Source organism: Orcinus orca, chromosome 6 (assembly GCF_937001465.1).
Source record: "Orcinus orca chromosome 6, mOrcOrc1.1, whole genome shotgun sequence".
Lineage (NCBI taxonomy): Eukaryota > Metazoa > Chordata > Mammalia > Artiodactyla > Delphinidae > Orcinus > Orcinus orca.
The window spans coordinates 112,153,198-112,165,773 of record NC_064564.1 but is presented as its reverse complement, the minus strand read 5'-3'; the positions used below and the strand labels follow the sequence as shown (position 1 = coordinate 112,165,773).

General features: G+C 50.8%; 1 protein-coding gene across 22 annotated transcripts in view; it reads right to left on the bottom strand.

Moving 5' to 3' along the window:
• The window catches only part of RALGPS1 (Ral GEF with PH domain and SH3 binding motif 1), a 287,326-nt gene that overhangs the window by 200,596 nt on the left and 74,154 nt on the right, over positions 1–12,576 (bottom strand). The window lies entirely within an intron of this gene.

Here is a 12,576-nt window from a genome sequence, read left to right as displayed (position 1 = left end):
AGAAACAAGAGGTGGTGCATCCTTTCTCAACAAGGTTCCTTATCTGAACCATAGAACACAGAAAGTGACTTGAGAGTGACTGTCTTAATTCTCCTAAGACTGGGACATTTGTACACACAATGGACCTTCAGGCATTAGGCTTAATCCTCTCATGGATCCCTGGTTGAGAAAGGCCTATAACCCAGTGCTGGGCAATAGAAATATAATGCAAGCCATATATTTTAAATTTTCTAGTATCCGCATTAAAAAAAGAAAAAAAACAGGTGAAATTATTTTTAATAATTTATTTTATTCAATATACCCAAATATTATATTTTCAACCTGTAATCAATACAAAATATACAAAATTATCGATGAGACAACTTACATTCTTTTTGTACTATGTCTGAAATCTGGTCTGTTTTTCACACTTACAGAACACCTCAGTTTGGACCAGTCACATTTCAAGTGTCCAGTAGCTAGATGAGGCCGCCATCTTGGACAACACAGCTCTAACCAATGGACAATGACACTGAAATACAAAATACAATTACTGAAAAGGAGAGGTCAGGCAGGTGAACCAAAGATAGGTCGAGAGGCCCCATCAGCAGGGCCAGGGAGAGGTGGGGAGCCAAGGCAGCCAGCTGAGAACCAAAAAGGAAGGTTAGCCCAGGACAAGCAAGAAGACAGAACAGGTAAAGAACCTACTCATGACTGACCTTAAGTAATGGGTTCTGTATGTCCCTGTTACTGAAGGTCTGACCCCACCTCCACTCCCCTGCTCCCCCAAAGGGAGGTAGAGCTTGTCTCTAATGGATGAGGTAGATCCAGCTGCAGCTATATAGGAACTCAGGTTACAGACAGAATGAAATACGTTCAAAAAAGATGGAGAGGGACTTCCCTGGTAGCACAGTGGTTAAGAATCCTCCTGCCAATGCAGGGAGACAGGTTCGAGCCCCAGTCCAGCAAGATCCCACATGCCGCAGAGCAACTAAGCCCGTGTGCCACAACTATTGAGCCTGTGCTCCAGAGCCCACAAGCCACAACTACTGAGCCCGCGCGCCTAGAGCCTGTGCTCCGCAACAAGAGAAGCCACCGCAAAGAGAAGCCCGCGCACTGCAATGAAGAGTAGGCCCCGCTCGCCACACCTAGAGAAAGCCCGCGTGCAGTAACAAAGACCCAACGCAGCCAAAAATACATAAATAAAATGAATAAATTTAACAACAACAACAAAAAGATAAAGACATGTGCAGCCCACTTTGGCAATTTCATGTTTTCACAGGGTCTTCCTAAGTAAGGAGTCCTGGGTTCTACTCTCAGCTGTGCCCTGAACCCCCTCTGAGAGTTTGGGTCAGTCCTTCCCACTAGGGGGGCTCAATGTCCTGTCTGTAAAATACAGTGGCCCTCGATGGTCCTTAAGATCCTCCCAGTTCTCCCATTCTATGAGCCTGCGGGAAGCAGAGGTCACAAGTGTAGCTTTATAGAAAAACGCTATTAAGTAAGCCCTATCCCTGGAGACTCCATGACTGAGCAGTTTTCTTTGCAAGTGTTTTGAGGGGGTGTAGAGAGGCTGAATCTCAGAGACACAGTCAAGAAGGAGGAGGGGGCTTCAGGGCACTGCGTCGGTCCTCAGGGATGGGGTGGACACGACAGTCCGGGGAGGCAGGAGACGGGAACCAGCTGGGGGGAGGCAGGCTGGGGGCAGACAGAGAGAACACAGCCCAGGTTACAGAAAGAGGGAAGGGAATGAAAGTGGAGGCGAGGGGAGGGAAGGGCAGAAGAAAGGAGGGGAGGGAAGGAAGAAGGAAAGAAAAGGGGAAAAAAAAGAGAGAAGAAAGGCGTTCGGGGTTAAATCCAGGTGGGATCAGGTAGGCGAGAGGCGCACCCAGGTGGAGCAGGACCAGGAGGGAGGGTGTGGAGGCCCCACGGGGGCAGCTTGCCGTCCAGGGCAGGAGAGAGAGCAGCGGCAGTACCCGGAGAGTGTCCCACAGGCTTTCCACGTCCCCAACAGAAGCATCCTCTGAAGGTCTGCATGTCAGGAGCAGACACAACTGTCTGGTCAGATGCCAAAGAGGCAGCACTGGCCACCTGACACCAGGGACACATCCAGGGAGGCCGAGACCCAAACTGTGTGGCCCCCAATCTCACCAGACAGGAAGAGAACACGGTGGGAGCACACTGAGATAACCGACCACCAGCCCCATGGCTCCTCCTCACTCTGTGAGGAGGGTACTTCTAGACAAGATCAGTCCTGTTCCCAGGCTGAGAATAATAATAATGATGATAATAAAACAATAACAACAGCAGCTCAGCTTGCTTACTGTATGCCAGCACTAGGCTAAATACTTTTCTTACATTAACGTCCCTTAATCTTTTAACAACGGCATTCACCAGGAAGCGCTATTATTGCCCCCCCGTTTACACACAAGTAAAACTGAGATCCAGAGAGGATAATTCACTTGCCCAAGGTCACACAGCAAATAAGTGACAAAACTGGGATTCAAACCCAGGTGTGTATGACTCTAAAACCTAAGCTCTTAACCACTGTGCTTCCAGCCTGGTCAAGCATTATTCCCATGATTTTTCACCAACATTTTGAATAACACTGATGGAGTATCTGCAAAGTAGATAGCACTATAGGGGTTACAAAGTGAACAAAATGTCAGGGAAGGAAGAGAAGCACAAGGTATTGCATGTCTCCTACACTTTAGGTACTGTGCAATGTGCTTACATCTAGTTTATTTTGCTTAAGCTTCAAAGCCAGACCATGAAGTCGATTTTACTATTCCATTTTACAGATGGAAAAACTGAGACTCACAGAGATGAAGTCATTTATACAAGTTCATCTAGGCAGTAAATGGCAGAAACCAGAGCCTGAGCTTTTAATACAAAAAGGTCCCAGGGGGACACTGAGGTATGAGATAAGGTAACCAGACAGGGGGCCTGGGAGTGGACAGATTTCACTCAGAAAAGGCTGAACTGGGGTTGGGGTGGGGGGTGTCGGTAGGGGTGCGTTGTAGAAAACAATGAGCCTGGAGGCTGCACGGGGGCTCAAGGCTGCCCCGCCCTAAGGACATCCTCCCCCACCCCCACCGTACCCCAGCTCCCAGGCCTGACTTCATCTGGATCGAGGCAGAGTTGCAGGAGGGGCCACAGGGTAAGTCTTCATTCATCAAAATAGTTGTTTCATTCTACATGTCACACTGAGTCTTCTCCCCAACCCCTGGTAATTTTCTTTTTGATAACAAGCAACGTGAAGCCCCTGGACAGAGCAGGATTTCTGGAAACAAAGTGAAACCTCTGATAAACTCCAGCAATGGCTCCGCAGCAGGACCTATCACAGGGGTGACTCGGGTTTGACACTGGAACTGTCTGGTGGCAACCAGGGAAGGCCAGTGCACAAGCAGCCAGGAGGAACGGCTCTTTCAGAAAAGCTGTTTCCTCTCCTGAGAAGCTAAAACAAAAACCACCTTTCAAATGTTTGATCTATACAGGGATACTTGTTGAAATTAAAAGTGTGAGGAAGCCTTTCAGCCACCAGAGCCAACAGCCTCTGAGGTGTGACACCACCTTTTGTAGGAGAGGGAGTGAGGCCATGGCTCCGATCACCACCTCAGGCCCGGCCGCCCCTCAACTCTGTCTCCAGCCCCATCTAATCAGTAACGCCAGCTAGTCTCCCCGAGCACCTCCCCGTGCCAGGCTCTGTGCAAGGCTTGGGGGATCGAGCAGTGAGCGTGGCACTTGCCTTCCAGTGGAGAAGACAGGCGTTAATTAAGAACGTGTTGCTAAGTGCCTAAGGACAACTTCCAAGGAGTAATGGAGGGCTGGCACAGCTGAGGAGCAGGGGACTGGGAGCGAGCCAGGTCACGGGGACAGGAGCGGCACGGAGGACAGGCACGGCAGGCAGAGAAGAGCCGGCGCGCAGGCCTGGGGGTAGATCCGAGGGCCTGTGAGGAAGCCAGAGCAGGGGGAGCAGAGAGTGGGTGGGGAGGGCTGGACAGGAAGGAATAAACCAGGTCTCACGTGGCCTCCAGGCTCGGGACAGATCCTATGGGCACCGGGGAAACCAGTGGAAGTCTTGAAGAAGCTCAGTGACGTGGACAGAGATTTAAGAAGTACAGGGTGGGCGACAGAGCAGGACGGGGCAGAAGTGAGTATGGAGATGAGCATGTAAGATGAGGAGGCGTCCAGAGGGCAGCCTGACCTTGGAGGTGATCCTGGGGACAGAGAGAGGGGGAAGGAGGGGAGACGGGGCAGGGACTGACTAGGGGCAGAGAACATGGGAGAGAGGAGTCGCCGATGAAAGACACCATGTTCCTGGCCTGACCGGGCGGACAGGGGTGCCATCCCAGGGGTGGGGACCACAGCAGGATTCTGGGGAAAGAATCATGGTTTTGGTCTGGGGCATGCTGTGGCCGTAGGGCCTGTGCGAACTTTGGCTGCTGCTTGTTCTGCTTCTTGAAGGAAGCACAGCTCTGCCTATAGAACCAAGTCCCAAGAGCCCCGGGCATGGCATTCAAGTCCTCCACAATGGGACTACCCTATTCTCTGATCTAATTTTGTACAGCACCCTTCCCCTCTCCTTTGCTCTGAGCAAACTAATCTGCTCACTGGTCCCTGTACATGGCCACGTCCTTCCCAACTGCCTTACCAGGTTCAAGCTGTTCCCTCAACCTGGAATGCCCTTTCTTCTGATCTTGTGGCCAAATCACGCGGATCTCTCCAGGCCATGAACAAACAGGACCCCCTCCAGGACGCTCTGTCCACTACCCCGGCTACGAGTATAGGCCCCACTCCCGGACAGTGCTCAGTCTGTCCCCTTCAGTGTGGCCCTTGCCATTATTTACATATATTTCTTACTTTCCCCATTAGACCAGGGATTCTGCATTCGCCCTCGAGTCCCCTGAAAACCAGGCAGGGAGCCTCACACGTGATACATTCAGGTCAATATGTGCCGAATGACTGAACGGTAAGCATGGAACCCGCCGTCCCCAGCAGGCCCAGGAATGCCTAGCCAAGCCACAAGAAGACTGCTGAGAAGAACGGCTCCTCTAACTACATTCAAATCCACAGCTCCGGGCTTCTCTGGTGGCGCAGTGGTTGAGAGTCCGCCTGCCGATGCAGGGGACACGGGTTCATGCCCCGGTCCGGGAGGATCCCACATGCCGCGGAGCGGCTGGGCCCGTGAGCCATGGCCACTGAGCCTGCGCGTCCGGAGCCTGTGCTCCGCAACGGGAGAGGCCACAACAGTGAGTGGCCCGCGTACTGCAAAAAAAAAAAAAAATTCCACAGCTCCACTCGGAGACCACACACTGGCCCCCTTGCACATCAGCCTTCCTCCAGATGCCACTCAGACTCCAAGGGCTGACTATACCTTGACTTCAGCAAATACGCAGCCAAGACGGCTCAGCGCTGCTCTGACCGCCTCCACACCAGAGGGCAGAGGCTCAGAGCCTCCCACAGCCTCACAATCACCTCAAGGGGTCATCTGGGGTCTGAAATGGACCCTGGGGGTATAGGCAGGTAGGCAGGGGCTGGCCACAACCTGAGCCCTGAGTGCCCCAGGTCCAAGAGGAGGGAAAAGTGGCCGAGGAGTGGGGCTGTGCTCTGTGGAATGGGACAGGGCTGGGGAGAGACGTGCAAATTCTGCCGCGCACAGAGGTGTCTGGGCATAACATTTTGAGAGGCTTGCCCTCTCCAAAAAGTTTATCCACAATGCAGAAGAGGAAAAAGGGAAAAAAAACAAGAGATCACAACTTATTTTATGAGTAGTTTTCATCCAAGAATCTCATATTTTCCACTGAAGGAAAAGCCAATCTACATCTAAAGAGTCAAATTTTCAAGACCCACGCTCAAGAGAAGGGAACAATCTCCAGCCATAAATTAAAAGTTTGCTTTAAACTTTCATTTCCCAAGAGAGTCAGAACTTCAGAGCCCTCCACGCCCTGCAGTTGGGCCCTGACTGTCCACCCGTCTAGTCAGAAGGCAAACAACCCAGGCCATTTGTAATGACAAGCAAACACTAATGAATTTCGGAGCATGTCTGGTGCCTGCATTTATAGATCATAAAATCATCTGGCTTCTTCTCACCCATGCTGACATGCCAATGAGGCAACCCCAAATATTTATAGGCAGGAAGGGGTTGCCAGGACCACTCTGTGAGAGGGGGGCCAGGGGTAGAGGGGACTGTCTGTAATCTCCCCATTACATATAAACCCATTTTTATGCTCTGACATTCAGCCTCAATCTTGGCATGCAAAATCCTATTAAACAGTATTTATTTTTTTTTAAACATCAACCTAACTGTCTCAATTGCATACAGGTACAAACCTAGTCAGAAGTTACCAAAGTGGCTTTTTAAATATCAGCCAGTTATAAGAAAAGGATTTAAAATGCAGTTAGATTTTTCCAGTTAGATATATAATTTGTCTAATACACACGGACTGAATTCTAAGTGTCTGGAGGAAAAGTACTTCTGTAAAAAATAGGCTGTCGGTCCGGGGACACCACACATGTCCCCAGCTCCCAGGGCAGACCCCTCATTGCCCAGCCAAGGCAGAGCCCCTGTCTTGGCCACACTGCCATGACCACCCAGGGAGAAGGGATGGTGGTGGCTCTGGGACTCCTTCCACCCCAGAGGACTCCTTCCACGACCCAGATGGCCCAGACTGGCCCCTGGCTGTCTGGGTCCTCCAGAGGCTGACTTTCATCCCCCAAAGAGGCACACACACAAACCACAGGAAGAGTTACTAACATGCAGAATGAGCTCCTGCATAAGGAGATCTTTCTTAACCCCAAATAGCTACACAGCGTTCCCTTCTTAATGGCCAAGTGTCCCACATCTGACCTAAGCCGTGTGCAAATAAAGGCTGTCTGAACATGGACCATTTGGGGGCATCAATGTGCAGAAGCCATAGCTCATTTAACCGGCTCCTCCCAGGCACGAGCCCCTCACCCCACTCTCAGGCTCCATTCAGAAGCCCACACAGTACAAACACGAAGGGTGCTGACTGGAGCAGATAGGGTCTCAGAGCCAGAAGGTCCCCAAGAGGCAGATGATGTATTGGGACAAGGGGACATTGAAGGACACTGGTTCCCCATTACTCGCACGCTGGGGTGTCTGCCCAGCTCTTGACCATTCCTACTTCTCTGGGAACTGCACCTTGCCCTTGACCCCATCACAGGGGTAGTCACCTTGGATGACAATGAACTTGACCCCCACCACGCCATCAGTAATTCCTTGTGTATGAATTTGGACTATAGGTGCAGGGAGAGAGAACGGAGTCAGCATCCAGGGCTTAGGGCAGTCATCTTGTGCCTCCCTTGCCTACCAGGGAGTCAGAGGGAGCCGGCAGAAGCCCCGAGAAAGGGAGCTGAGGAAGGATGGAGGACAGAGAGGAAAGACTAGTCTGGCCAGGTTTCTGAGCCCAGATTCCAGCCTCTCTCCACTTCTGGGTTCCATGAGACACCCCGAGGCTTACAGCAAATTCCCCTTTTTATTGGCAAATTCCCCTTTGTCAAGCTGGCTTGAGCTGTTTTCTGTTACTTGAAACTAAAAACATCACCTGGTCTCCCACTGTTCTGTTCTCACAGCCCAGCAGCCTGGGTGGCCTCAATGAAGGAAAGGGTGAGGAAGGGGAGGGACAGCCTGACAGCAGGGCAAGGCTTAGAAAGCCCCTTTCTCAGGGAAACCAATCAAACAGGAATCCAGGGACCTCCTTGGAAGAGTCAGGAGCCAGGAACCAGAGATCCGGGACCTGGTTTCCAGTTTCCAACTCCGAGGGAGTTTGGACTCTGTTGACATTCCCAATGTGCAGCTTTGCTTCCCTGCTTCCCTGCTTCCCTGCAGAGGGGTTATGTAGCTAAAGGTCAATGAAGTCAGGGCTGTGAGCTAATCCTTCAAAAGTGGGAAGGGTGGAGATTAGGAGAGCATCTCATCGCACAGGCATCCTGGGGACATATGCCCCAGAGTATGGAGTTTTTCAGGAAGGGAAAGCTAGCCTGGGCTCAGAGGTTCAGGGACGCAGAGAAGCAAATCGAATTTCCCAAGGCTGCACAGCAGCAAGTGTGAGGCCAGTTCAACCTAGGTGGGCCACTGAACCCATGGTCTCAGCTCCACCCCTTCAGTAGATTTCACCTGCCAACTCTTCTTTCCTGGGGCCTAGAGCAAAGCAGCATTTGTGACCATCAATAAAAATAATAGTGACCTCTTCTCCCCATCCCCCCCAAAGGGACTATTTACAGTCACGGTCCTCAACGAAGGGTGGTCCTGTTAGATGGAGGTGCTCTGTCCGGCTGAGTACCTTAAAGGATCTAAGGCCGCACGCTGGGCTGCAGAAGCTGGGGATTGGATCTGTTCTGTACAGAGAAGGGAGATGGATGGTCCTGAGAGGGGAACAAAGAGCTGGGAAGAGGCTGGGATCAGCTAAAGGACCCACAGTGAGGGTGCAGCCGTTGGTATTTTAGAAACAGTGATGCCTACAGCGCCTGTTAAAGCTGTTAATGTGGGTCCCAAGGTTCCCTTTCCAAGAAGTCTCCATGGCTCCCTCGCACTTTAAGTGGCAGATTCTTTGGGAGGAAGCCGCAGAGTTGTTGCTCCATCACTGTGGTTTGGTGCAGAAATGATGTACGTGCTAGGAATAAGCCTCCAGGGACCTGCACGGATCTGGAGAAAGATCTGGCCTTCCTAAATCCACAGAATTGGCATTCAAGACTCAAGACCAGTTTGCATCCATCTCAGAGAGACATCTGGGTTGTAACAACAACAATTTAAGGAAGAAGAAAAAGAGGAAGACGAGGAACAGCAGCAGCAGCCACCTACTGGGCACTAATGTTCCAGCCAGAGGGCTAAGTAAGGACTTAATGCATCATCACACAAACCCTCCCAACAGCACTACGAAGTAGCTACTACTGTCGTCACTGCTTTATAGATGAGATAACAAAGATTTAAAGATGTTAAGGAACCTGCCCAAATTCACACAGCTAGTTTGTGATGGAGTGAGATCTCCACTCAGTTCTGTCTGAACCATAACTCACACTACTTTTTTTTTTTTTTTTTTTTGCAGTACGCGGGCCTCTCACTGTTGTGGCCTCTCCCGCTGCAGAGCAACGGGCTCCGGACGCACAGGCTCAGCGGCCATGGCTCACGGGCGCAGCCGCTCCGCGGCATGTGGGATCTTCCCGGACCGGGGCACGAACCCGTGTCCCCTGCATCGGCAGGCGGACTCTCAACAACTGCGCCACCAGGGAAGCCCAATAACTCACACTATTAGCCAGTATGCCACACAATATCCCCAAAGATAAGGTGCTAGAGCCCTGACTCTTCCGCTTCCTTTCTGTAAGGTTCTAGGCAACCAGGGATCCTATCCAAGATGCACTCCATCCTGGCTGCTCTGGTTATCACTAGGGCCACCTCTCTCAAGGCTGCTCGTTCAGGTGTTTTGTTTTCCCAGGTCCCACTAAGTGTCCCAACTTTCAGGGACACTTTGACCCCTAAGAAGTCTCCAGTGGCAAGTCAGCTGTCAGGATCTCTTCACAAGCCTAGGGGTCCTCCTCTAGAAAGGGCCAGGATCAGCAGCTCCCAAGAACCTAGAATCTGCTGGAGGGCATGCAGATAGGTCTACAGAATAGACCGATTTAAACCTTCTGAGAGGGACTTCCCTGGCAGCGCAGTGGTTAAGAATCCGCCTGCCAACGCAGGGGACATGGGGTCGATCCCTGGTCCGGAAAGATCCCACATGCTGCAGAGCAACTAAGCCCGTGCACCACAACTACTGAGCCTGTGCTCTAGAGCCTGCGAGCCACAACTACTGGGCCCGCGAGCCACAACTACTGAAGCCCATGTGCCCTAAAGCCCGCACACTGCGACCACTGAGCCCACAGACTGCAACTACTGAAGCCCACGCGCCTAGAGCCCGTGCTCTGCAACAAGAGAAGCCACCGCAAGGAGAAGCCCACGCACAGCAGCAAAGAGTAGCCCCTGCTTGCCAGAACCAGAGAAAGCCCGCGCACAGCAACAAAGACCCAACTCAGCCAAAAATAAATAAATAAATAAACCTTCTGAGGAAGAAGTGAAGTGATCTAATTGCCTTGTCATGCTCCTGGCGCCAGGCACCTCCTGTGGGTGTCTCACAGGCACCTCAAATTCAACACCCACAAAATCAAATTCCCCAAGTGCCCACCCCACCCCCCAACATCTGCTTGTCCTCCATCAGCCACCGAGGTGCCCAGAATCTGCACGTGACCCAGCCACACGGGAGATTTCTTTCAGCGCCCTGTCCTCCCTGTCTGGGTCTCTCACCTCAGGCCTCGGCCCAAGCTGCCCCCTCTGCCAGGAATATTCCTCCTCCTCCCCTGCACCTGACCACCTCCACCTCGCGCCTCAGGTGCAGGTTTACACACCATTTGTTCAGACGAGCTTTCCTGATCCCCTACACGACCCCAGGCCAAGCTGGATGCTCCTTCGAGGGCTCCTATGGCACAAGTAACGCTCCAGACAGGAGCCCTGACTGTTCTTTATCGAGGCACTTGTTGAATTGCCCATCTTCCCTCCCTAGACCATTAGCAACTCGCAGGAATAGCACCTAAGAGCCTAACTTGTTCACCTTTGCGTGTCCGGCTCCTAAGGAGGAACCTGGCTAGAGCGGGTGCCGACTAACTAATTGCTGCTGAGTGAGCGGAATCCTGTATCAGCCCACAGGAAGTAAAGTGATTTGAAAAAATGAGTGTTCCAGATGGTGGCGGCTCAACCCTTTAACCACAGCAAGTTTTCAGTCAGTGAGTCAATGACAATTTACTGAACAGATACTACGTGCCCAGCACCAAGCATTTGAGAGACAAAGACACACGAGGCTTGGGTTTCAGGGCCCTCTGGAATCTAATGAAAGCTATGGGCTCCCTCCTCAGTGAAATGTGAGTCACAAAATTATGTGCAAGTTTTTACACTATTTATTTTTTCATTAATTTTAATTAAAAATCTTTTCAGAAATTATTTCTCTTATTTTTTTCAAGCAAAAAAAAATTAACATCAACTTCCTAAAAAGAATTAAAAGAAATCCAAACTGTGCTAAGACTGCCCCGTGGATCCTGCGGCAGTCCGGCTCGAGAGAGGCAGTTACCAGGGGTCAGTGTGTGGCTCCTCGAGCCAGACCACCTGAGTTCGAATTTGACTCTACCACTGACCAGCCTATAACAATGGGCAGATCCATTAGCCTCTCTGGCCTCTCATTTGAAAATGAAGATCATAAAAGTGCCTACCTTATATATGATCGTTGTGAATATTCAGTAGTCCGATTCATGTAAAATTATTAGAATAGTGACTGACACACAGCAAGCACCCAATAAACACAGCTATAGACATTATGACTGAACACAAAGTTGGAATTGTGAAACACTCGACATCCAACATACACAACGCTCCTTGACACGTGACACCCTGAGGCTCAGTCGACTTGACGTTTTTGTTTACCAACAGACGTTGAACCCTGGCTCCCAGAGGAAGGCAGTGGCACCAGATCATCACTCCCAAAGCCCACTGATGAGAGTCAGCCAGCATCGGATATCTAGGACCAGCGCTGTTCTCCAAGAGCTGGCCAACTGAATCAATGCTGCATCACCTTCTTTTCTCTCAACCCACTGAGGAAAGCAATGTCAAGGTCTCCTTCACTGAAGAGTTGCCCCCAAGGAAGGACTGTGAATCCAGACTCCCTCTGCGTGTTTTCCTTCCAAAGAGAAGTACAGTGCTCTAGGTATCTCCAGATTTCTGCTGCTGAGGACTTAGCATGACTCTGCCACTCCCGGGCTGCACAAACATTTCTCCCAGCAGTAGAAAGCTCACAGACTTGTCCGGCACAGTCTCCTCTTCTAGAGGAAAGCGTGGCCAAAACGGCCTGTTTTTTCAGAAACATCTATAATGGTGAAATGAAACGTTTACCTCATTCACGTGGCCAAAAATATCTAGTAAGCCAAGTCATGAATAAATCCCTCTTTCTCTGTTTTGTGTGTTTTCCTTTACTTTCAAAGAAAAAAAAAGTAGAACTTCAGTCTGAAGTTTGGTCAGGTACTTCAAGACTCGTCCTTCGGAGAGCCAGCGAACTCCTGGGTAGTTGAAGCCGCTCTATGTTCTGCTCCATTTCATAGCAAGACCTCCTGGGAAGGCAGTAACCCCAGGCCCCAGCTCTTATGAGACTGTAGGCTTTCAAAGCAGGCTTTCAGGACCACTGCAGCCTTTGACATCTACACACGCTGGCACAGAAAGGCCCAGCCACAGGGGCAGGTGGGCCTTCTTGCTTCATCAATGCTACAAAACCAGATGTGCTGCCAGACGAAGCAGATGCTTCATCCGTGCACAGACAGCCTTGACATTCCTTTCAGTCAAAATGTAGTTTGGCAAGGAAACTGCCTGCCATTCGTGAAGACTTGGAAGTTTCTCAAAGAGGTTTGCAATATAAGAATTCTTCCTGGATGCTGACCACACGCAGGTAACCGGCAGCAACAGGAGCTGGCTGCTCTGAGACTATCATTAGCAGATTGTGCGATGAATTTCAAAAGAATCGGCACAACTACTGATTCTTTCCATGACCTATTTCAAAATACCAG